Source organism: Hypanus sabinus, chromosome 15 (assembly GCF_030144855.1).
Source record: "Hypanus sabinus isolate sHypSab1 chromosome 15, sHypSab1.hap1, whole genome shotgun sequence".
In the NCBI taxonomy this organism is placed as follows: Eukaryota; Metazoa; Chordata; class Chondrichthyes; order Myliobatiformes; family Dasyatidae; genus Hypanus; species Hypanus sabinus.
In genome coordinates this window covers 71671500-71681596 of record NC_082720.1, presented here as the reverse complement: position 1 = coordinate 71681596, position 10097 = coordinate 71671500, and the positions used below count along the sequence as shown (strand labels likewise).

The 10097-nt window shown below is 42.8% G+C and overlaps 1 protein-coding gene across 2 annotated transcripts in view; it reads left to right on the top strand.

Annotated features, from left to right (window-relative positions):
- The window catches only part of lars1b (leucyl-tRNA synthetase 1b), a 70113-nt gene that overhangs the window by 1017 nt on the left and 58999 nt on the right, over positions 1 to 10097 (top strand). Inside the window, exons 1-2 of one of the 2 annotated variants that reach the window (XM_059990518.1) lie at positions 568 to 1840; positions 3211 to 10092. The gene's annotated coding sequence lies outside the window, so the exon portion shown is untranslated. Of the gene's footprint in view, positions 1 to 567; positions 1841 to 3210; positions 10093 to 10097 lie in introns of those variants that run through there. The other variant, XM_059990517.1, reaches the window with a different exon arrangement.

Below are 10097 nucleotides of genomic sequence, written 5' to 3'. Positions count from 1 at the left end.
ACAGCAGTGGGAATTGAACCCCAATCACTGGCACTGTACAGCTTTGTGCTAATTGTTACACCGTGGTACTGACCTATTACAGCAACACTGAATACTGTTCAATATTGGCCAATTATTTCCTCTTTACTGTGGTCAACAAATGATTCCAATGAAAACCCAGCACTAGATTATTAAATGATTTTCTCAGTAAATTAGGTATGGAAACGTACCATGTTTAAAATGCCAATTAACTTCAAAATGAAAAGCAAGAGCAAAATTCCTACTTGGAAGGAAATCTGTAATGTTACCAACTGGAATTCGATCACTTATATGAACATCTCAATAAATGCTTTGTCACTGAGCTCACTTAATGAAATATTAAAGAGTACTTTAAAAAAAAGCTTAATTTCTTCTCCAAAATTTCTTAAGATGAAGACTTAACAAGTTGGAAATAATTTTAGTAAATTTCTTAGGCAATGTGAGCAGAGCTGTAAGGTAATTCTCAAGATATAACTACAGAACAATGAATGAAATATTGCTCCAATATTTTTATAAATATACTTTGATTTTAATCTTGCTATAGTACAATATAGGCCCTTCACAATCTATCCATACAACATAGCACAGAAACCAAATTCCATATACAAACTTGTAAGAAATATTTTATTTTTTAAGCAATAATAAAAATTGCATTAATGTACCAAGTGGTCCAGAAGTTGCTGGATAGAGGAATTCATATTCTGCATCTTATTTTGGAATTTTACATTACCTTTAGACCGATTAGCTTAAAGTAATCAGAGGTAAGTAGAAAATATAAACCACTATATAAGCAACACATACAAAGTACTGGAGGAACTCAGCAAGCCAGGCAATATCTATAGATAAAACTACAGTCGACATTTCAGGTCCAGACCCTTTGGCAGAACTGGAGAAAAAAGATGAGGAGTAGAGTTGAAAGGTGAGGTGAGGGGAGGAGAGAGAGAGAGAAACACAAGGTGATGGGTGAAACTGGGAGAGGGAGGGATAAAGTAAAAAAATGGGAATTTGGTTGGTGAAAGAAATACAGGGAGAGTCTGATAGGAGAGGATAGAAGGCCATGAAATAAAAGGGTGGGGAAGGAGCATCAGAGGGAGGTGATAGGCAGGCAAGGAGATAAGATGAGAGAGGGAAAAGGGGATTGGGAATAGTGAACGGGGCGGGGCATTACCAGAAGTTCAAGAAATTAATGTTCATGTCATCAATTTGGAGACTACCCAGGCAGAATACAAGGTTTTGTTCCTCCAACCTGAGTGTGGCCTCATTGCAACAGGAGAAGAGGCCATGGATTGACATATCAGAATGGGAATGGGAAGTGGAATTAACATGGGTGGCCACCGGGAGGTCCACTTCTGACAGATGGAGTGTAGGTACTCAGCAAAGTGGTCCCCATCTATGTCAGCTCTCACCGATATACAGGAGGCCACACCAGTAACATCTCCCAGTGGCCAACTTCTCTCGCCCTGTATTTCTGTCACCAATCAACTTCCTAGCTCTTTTACTTCATCCCTCCCCCTCTTGGATTCACCTATCACCTTGTGCATCTCTCTCCCCTCCTCCATCTTTTAAATCTACTTGTAACTGCCTCAGAGACATGTTTCATTGAGTTATTTTACATGTTTTTGTCATAAATTCATGATTTTTTAAATCTTAAAATAATGTTTGATTAAAACTTTTGTGCTTTTTATGTTGTTGTTGTTTGTCCTTCTGAGTCGAAGACGGCCACAACTTCTGTCAGGTGGAGGGTTTGACACTGTGGGTCTGGAGGTGACTGGTGAGGCCAATCTGGGCCCTGAAAGCTCGCCCACACGTGGGACACATGAGGGTAGGTGCTGCAGTGGAGGTGGAGATAGCTCGAGCCTTGCGCGTGGCGCGTTTCCTCTGAGCCTCTGTGGTGCGTCTGATTTCTGCTGTATACGCTCCTTTAGTGGTCCTGCTCCACCAGGTTGGGCGGACCAGAGCAAGCGATTCCCAGCTACTGGGATTGATATTGAGGTCTTTGAGGGACACTTTGAGGCAGTCTTTGAAACGTTTCTCCTGCCCTCCAACTGAGCGCTTGCCCTGGCTCAGCTCTCTATACAGCAGCTGTTTTGGTAGCCAACTGTCAGACATCCTGATGACATGGCCAGCCCATCTGGCTTGGGCTTTCTGTAGGAGGGTGTAGACACTGTGGGTGCTAGCCCGCTCCAGGACCTTCGTGTCTGGGACTTTGTTCTGCCATCGTACGTGAAGAAGTCTGCGGAGGCAGCTCAAGTGGAAGTGGTTGAGCTGTTTAGTGTGTCTGCTGTAGACAGTCCAGGTCTCGCTGGCATAGAGGAGGGTGGTGAGAACCACTGCTCGGTAGACCTTCAGCTTGGTGGTAAGGCTGAGCCCTTTTCACTCCCATACATTCTCACGGAGTCTTCCAAAGGTGGCACTGGCTTTGGCAATTCTGCTGCTGATCTCTGCATCTATGTTCACCGCTCGTGATAGAGTACTGCCCAGATAAGTAAAGCTGTCAACTGCCAGTAGCTTCTGCCCCTTTACTGTGATGTGTGGTTCCTGGTAGGGCTTTCCGGGTGCAGGCTGGTACATAACTTCGGTCTTTTTGGGGCTGACTGTAAGTCCAAAATTGTCACAGGCTCGTGAGAAGCAGTCCATTTCTCCCTGCATCTTCTGCTCTGTGCTGGCGTCGAGGGTGCAATCATCAGCAAATAATAGGTCTCTGACGACGGTCTCCTTTACCTTTGTAACAGCCTGTAGATGCTGGAGGTTGAATAGCCCACCGCCAGTCCTGTATCTGACGTGTATACCATCCCGACAATCAGATACAGGACTGGCTTTTTATGTAAGGTTTATTTAATATAGAGTGTAACAGGTCACATGACCAGAGTTTAATAAGAGCATGACTATGGCATTATGGGTCAGAACCAACATGGAAGTAGAGAAAGACATATGGCCCTAAAATAACCTTATTCTGCATGTGGTCCAAGAGGCATCCGTGATAATTGTTTTTGTTTTACATTGTGTATAATGTTGTTGAAGTGCCTTTACATGGAGAGTGTGATAAAGTTTTAGTGATTTTATTTGACTTCAGCACACTTCTGTTTTGCTGACGTGTTTTGGGCCTGTTTATTGGCAGACACTAGCTTGAGAGACTTTAAAAGACTGAGAAATGTACATTTCAAACCTTTTATGTCTTTTATTTTCTTGTAGTTTTCACGATGTCTGCTGAAGAAAGAGAGAGAGTGAGAGAGATAAAATCTTCAAGGACATCTGTATGATACGTGGCTATTATTCCATTGGACCAGTGTAATTACAGTGAAAACGTGCAGCCAACATGGCTGAGAGTTCAAAGTAAGGAGCGCTGCGTGTCAGGGAAGAAGAGAAAAGGAAGCACAATCGCTGGGGCAGTGTGTGGCTGAGAAGTTGGAGAAAAGGCTTGCTGATTCACGGGAGAAAACCGGAGTGTTATCTCCTGACACCTCGGGTTGAGAGTACCATGACCTCAACAGGAGAAAGCAACTTTTACCAGCGTAGGCTACAGCTTTGCATGCTCCAGAATACAGTGTCTGTTTCATTCCCTTGCTATCTTCAGGGAAAGTGTGGCTCTGCAGACAGCGTCAGGAGAGTTGAATCCGGGAAATCTTCAGGAGGAAAAAAAAGTTAACCCCAAAAATACCAGAGCTTAAGCAACACAAGGCTTCTCAGAGGGAGAGTAAATTCATCAAGCTGTATGAAAGAACAGGTTAGAGCTACACGTACCAAGCTTAAGGATGAGTGCTCTGACCAAGACTTAGATCTTATGAAGGGCTGGAGACACAAATAAGAGATGTGTGTGAAAATATACCATCTCAATTGGCACCTTCTACTAAGATTAGAAGAAAGATGGATTCCTGTACAGCAGTAACAACAGATTTGATGGGGCTAATGAAAGTCCGTAAGAGTGAGGTGGGGAAGAGGAGTTTGATGCTAAGGCAGAAAACGCAAGACTTTGTATGGTGCTCGACAGAGAGTATGCCCAGTCGACATTTGGGACTACAATCTCGAAATCCACTGTTCGTAGCTACCACTCAAGCTGTTTATCAGAACAGCAAAGCATTACAGCAAAAACAGCAGAGTGTGCTGCAGTTTGCGGCAAAGCAGGCCGAAGTGGAAATGGAGGAGACTATCGCTGTACAAAGGCAAGAACGTAAAAGACTGGAAAATCAGAGAGATCTTCAAGTAAAAGCCGCAAAGCTTAAGGCTTACTTGAAGCTGACTCAGGTGAGGCCTTGGAGGAAAGGAGAACAGCAAGCAGTCAGCCGGCGATTTGTCCTCCAATACCTTATAAATAAATTAAAGGGGAACAAACATGTAAGAACAATGAACAAGCAATACTAACAACGAAGCATCGTATTAGTACAAGCCCTACATGACACAATGGTTCTCACCAGACTTCTTACACCCGAGCCCTCAGGGGACCCACTTAGGTTCTTAGAGTGGAGCATAAGTTGTAAGGCATTGATAGAACGGCGATGCACAAATCCAGCTGACAGGTTGTTCTACCTACAAAAATACATCAGTGATGAGACACGATCTGTATTGGAAGGAATCTTCTACAGAAAGGGTGAAGAAGCCTACGACCAGGCATGGGAGACTTTGAATGCTGGGTATGGCCACCCCTTTGTAATCCAGTGTGCATTTAGAGAAAGAATGAATAACTGGCCAAAGATTGGCTCAAGGGAGTCAGTTAAACTGAGACAATTCAGTGATTTTCTGACAGCCTGCAGCAATGCTATGCCATATATCAAAGGGCTTCAGGTGTTAAATGACTGTGAAGAGAATCAAAAGGTACTCCAAAATCCCCCTGATTGGGTGACCTCTCACTGGAATTGTCATGTCACAAAGCAGTTGTGACAAACGGAGGAATTCCCTGATTTCAAGGAGCTTGTTGATTTTGTGGTACATGAAGCAGAAATCACATGCAATCCTGTAACATCCTTTCATGCCTTGAAGCCTACTAAAGAAAATTTATCTAGAGACATGAAGCACACTAAGGCTAACGCATTCATTACAAATGTGAAAGCATCGGATAAATCAAGTACAGTGATGGAAACATACAGTGCCATGGAGAACAGCTCAAAGGATTTAAACGGATCCAAGAAGGTAAACACTTCATTTTCATCTTCAAACCCAGTCACATGCATGTGCTGTGGGGAAAGCCACTCCATCTCAAATGCCAGAAGCTCGACAAGAGAAGGTTCATATTGGACAATAACCTGTGTTTTGGCTCCCTTAGGAGAGGACACAATTCGAAAGATTGTAAGAGCAAAGCTACTTGTGGCATATGTAAGAAGCATCATCCAACACTACTTCATGAAGACCGTCCTTCTGCTGCAAAGGACACATACTCTCATGTTATGCAAGCAGTAGAAAACACATTTTCCCTTTCTTGCTGCGTTAACAAAGGTGATGGTGGGAGCACATCCATGATAGTGCCTGTATGGATTTCCTCAAGCACCACCCCTAAAACAGAGACCTTAGTGTATGCCCTACTGGATGCACAGAGTAGCAACACCTTTGTAGATCAAGAGGTATGTGAGAAGATGGGAGCAGGATTAGAGCCAGTCAAGTTAAATCTTACCACTATGATGGGAAAAGAGTCTATTGTTCAGAGTGTGAGAGTTCGTGGGCTTAGAGTTAAAGGGCTTTCCTCACAGAGTTTCATCAACTTTTACCTGCCTATACCAGAGATTTCATCCCACTCAAATGTTCCCACATTCCTACCCCTGAAACGGCCAAAAGGTGGAGACATCTGAATAGAATAGCACAGGAAATACCAGAACTGATGGTTTGTGAGGTCGGACTCCTGATAGTGTTGGCACCACGACGAGTCATCACAGGAGGTGACGATGAGCCGTATGCCATCAAGACTGACCTGGGCTGGAGCATTGTCGGCAGCTCACTACAGGTCAACAGAAGTGACAGGTCTGTGCCATCGTGTATCTATCAAGGAACTTCCACCGTTGACACCAGTCTTTAGAGCCCTTGAATCAGACTTCAGAGATACAAACCCTGGAGAAAAGAACATATCACAAGATGACATATAGTTCATGCAATTACTGAATGAAAGAATACACCAGAATGCAGATAGGCACCTGGAAGTGCCCCTCCCCTTTAAGATATGCCCTGAACTGCCAGAAAATAAGCGGCTAGCTCTGGTGCGGCTGAAGCACCTGAAAGGGAAACTGGAGAAAACTCCCAAATTCAAGGATGACTACGTTAAAATTATGGAAGGTGTATTCGAGGATGGTGTTGTGGAGGGAGCTAAAGATCAACCCAAAGCAGGAAATGTGCGTTTATATTCCTCACAAGGAGTCTATCGTCCTAGAAAACCAGGAAAAATTAGGGTTGTGTTTGACTGTTCTGCTAAGTATGATGACACAGCTCTGAATGATCACTTACTAGCTGACCTGATCTCACAAATGGGCTGACGGGAGCGCTCTGCAGATTCCGTAAATACCCAGTTACAGGGATCTGGGATGTAGAAGAAATGTTCCGCAGGTTCTATGTAAGCCAATAGGATAGAGATTACTTATGGTTCCTGTGGTGGGAAAATGACAATACAAATCTAGAGCCAAAAAAATATCGCATGAAGGTCCATCTTTTTGGAGCAGCATCCTCTCCTGGCTGTGCAAATTATGGAATGAAGTATCTTGTGAGCCAAAATGAAAAAGCGTATCCAGTAGTAGACAACTTAATCAGAACAAATTTCTATGTCGATGATGGCCTCATCTGTGTAGAATCTGTGGACACAGCCATCAAACTAGTGAAAGAAGCACAAAATGTGTATGCAAAAGGGAGATTACATCTCCACAAGTTCATCAACAACAGAGAAGTCTTGGAGTCAATTCTGGACAGTGAATGAGCTAATGGAATTCAGGATGTGGATTTCAATTATGATGAACTCCCAGTCCAGACTGTGTTGGGAGTAAAGTGGAGTGTGATCAGTGACAACTTCTCTTTTAAAATCACCCTAGATGAGAAACCAGCAACACAGCAAGGAATTCTTTTGACTGTAGCCTTTGTGTTTGACCCACTAGGCTTCCTAGCTCCCTTCCTCCTACTAGGAAAGAAAGTACTACAGGAAATGTGCCAAAAGCACATTGGATGGGTCGAACCATTGCCTGGAGAATTAAAGCCACGATGGGAGTGCTGGATGAACAATCTATAGAATCTGTAAAAACTCCAGATTCCAAGATGCTTTGCTCCTGAAAACCTAGGGAAGGTCCAGAGAATTGAACTGCATCACTTTTCGGATGTGAGTAGCCATGGGTACAGTCAGTGCTCATATATCCGAGTACTGAGTGAAGACAAAGTGCATTGCTTCTTAGTCATAGGTAAGGCATGGGTTGCACCCACAAGAGTTGTAAGCATAGCAAGGCTGGAGTTAATGGCTGCAGTGGTCAGCAGTATGCTAAAGGAGGAGCTGGAGTTCAAAATTGATCAAGAGTATTTTTGGACAGATTTCCATGCATTAATGGGCTACATTAATAATGAAGCCTTAAGGTTTCACGTTTTCGTTGCAAATCGAGTCCAAAGAATCAGAGAAGTTAACTGATCCAGCACAGTGGTACTACATTGATACTGATCAAAATCTGGAAGATCACGCTTCTAGAGATCTCAAGGTGGCAGAGCTGATTGGTACAAATTGGTTTACTGGACCCAAGTTTCTGTGGGAAAGAGAGACTGTCGCATCAAAGTTAACTCCAGAGCTTCTGATGAGCGATCTTAATGACAAAATGACACAAGTACTACAAAGGTGGTAAAGAGGACAATTTCTTGGAGAAACTTAAAACGGTTCTCAAAATGGCATACGGCATTGAAAGTGGTTGCCCGGATCCAGCAACTAGCAGAGAGACAAAACAGCAAAACCCATAAATGTCGAAGACAGAAGAAAGGCCAGTCTTCTGTGTGTAAAATTGGCACAAAGGGATGTTTTCAAAGAGGAAATGCGAATACTGAGACATGGAAACTGCCACACAGCCATCCATTGTTCCAACTTGACCAGTATTGCAAGATGTTCTCGGTGGGAGGGCGATTAAAGGCTTCCTTACGTCTCAACTTGAAGTGTACTGTAATCCTACCAAGAGATGATGTCAACCATTCTTGAACGTTCTATTCATAAATTAGTTGTACTTGTAGAAAACAGCTAAAATGTGTTCCAATGGAACTGATTTCCAAACACCTACCTGTGTGGAGAGTTTAAAGTATCAGTCTTGATCTCAGAGTTTGTTACAAATACCAATTATTTAATTCTGAAATTACTAGATATATTCAAATATTTGTACAAAGGTTATCATAAAAAATAGTAATTTGGTGGGAGTGTAACTGTCTGAGATGTTTCATTGAGATTTTTTTATGTTTTTGTCATAAATTCATTATTTTTTAAATTTTAAAATGTTGGATTAAAAATTTTGTGCTTTTTATAACACTTAATTAGAGTGTAACAGGTCACATGACCAGAGTTTAATAAGAGCATGACTGTGGCATTATGGGTCAGAACCAACATGGAAGCAGAGAAAGACATATGGCCCTAAAATAACCTTATTCTGCATGTGGTCCAAGAGGCCCACGTGATAATTGTTTTTGTTTTATATTGTGTATAATGTTGTTGAAGTGTGATATGGTTTTAGTGATTTTATTTGACTTCAGCACATTTCTGTTCTGCTGATGTGTTTTGGGCCTGTTTATTGGTAGACACTAGCTTCAGAAACTTTAAAAGACTGAGAGATGTACATTTTAAACCTTTTGTCTTATTTTCTTGTAGTTTTCACAGTGTCTGCTGAAGAGAGAGAGAGAGAGAGAGATAAAATCTTCAAGGACATCTGTATGATGTGTCGCCATTATTTCATTGGACCAGTGTAGTTATACTACTCCATCAATTTTTCTCCAGTCCTGCCGAAAGGTCTCAGCCTGAAATTTTGACTGTACTTCTTTCCATAGATGCTGACTGGCCTGCTGCGTTCCTTCTTTTAAAATTTATCCATTTACAGGATGTGGGCGTCACCAGCTAAGCCGGCATTTATTGCCCTTGAGAAGGTGGTGACCTTCTGGAATCGCTGCAATCCCTGAGGTGTAGGTACACCCAGTGTTGTTAGGGAAGGAATTCCATAATTTTGACCCAGTGACAATGAAGGAACGGCGATATGTTTCCAAGTCAGGATGGTGAGTGACTTGTAGGCGGATTTGCAACTGGTGGTGTCCCACGTATCTGCAGTTCTCATCTTTCTAGATGGTAGTGGTCGTGAGTCTTGAAGGTGCTGCCTTAGGAACTTTGGTGTGTTGTTGCAGTGCATTTTATAGATAGTACACACTGCTGCAACTGTTTGTCAATAGTGGGGGGGATTGGATGCTTGTGAAAGGGGTACCAATCAAGTGGGCTGTCTGGTATTGGATGGTCTCAAGCTTCTTGAGTGTTGATGGAGCTGCACACATCCAGGCAAGTGGCAAGTATTCCATTATACTCCTGACCTGAGCCTTTCAGATGGTGGGGGGAGTCAGGAGGTGAGTTACATGCCACAAGATTCCAAGCCTTTGACCTGCTCTGGTAGCCACTGTGTTTATATGGTTAGACCATTACATTTTCCTGTCCATGATAAACTCTAGGAATTTAATAGTAGGGGATTCAGTGATGGTGATGCCACTGAATATCAAGGAATGATGGTTAGAGCTCTCTTGGTGGAGATGGTCATTGCCTGGCACTTAAGTGGCTCAAATGTTACTTGACATTTTTCAGCCCAGGCCTGGATATTGTCCAGTTCCTCCAGCATTTTGTGTGTATTGCTTGGATTTCCAGCATCTGCAAGTTTTCTCGTTTGTAAATTGCTATATAATATAGCTTTGCAATAACAATAGGTCTATTAATCACAAACTATGAAAATTTAGTGAAAAACAGGTATGTTTCCTTGACAGGGATGGGCTCCGCCAGGTTTCCGATGCCCAAGACACGTCATATGATGAGCGATCATCAAAAAGATCGGTGCAAAAAGCTTGTCATGACAGCACCCCGACGACTCCACCAGGAGTTAAGGGCACGCACACACACACAAACAGGTATG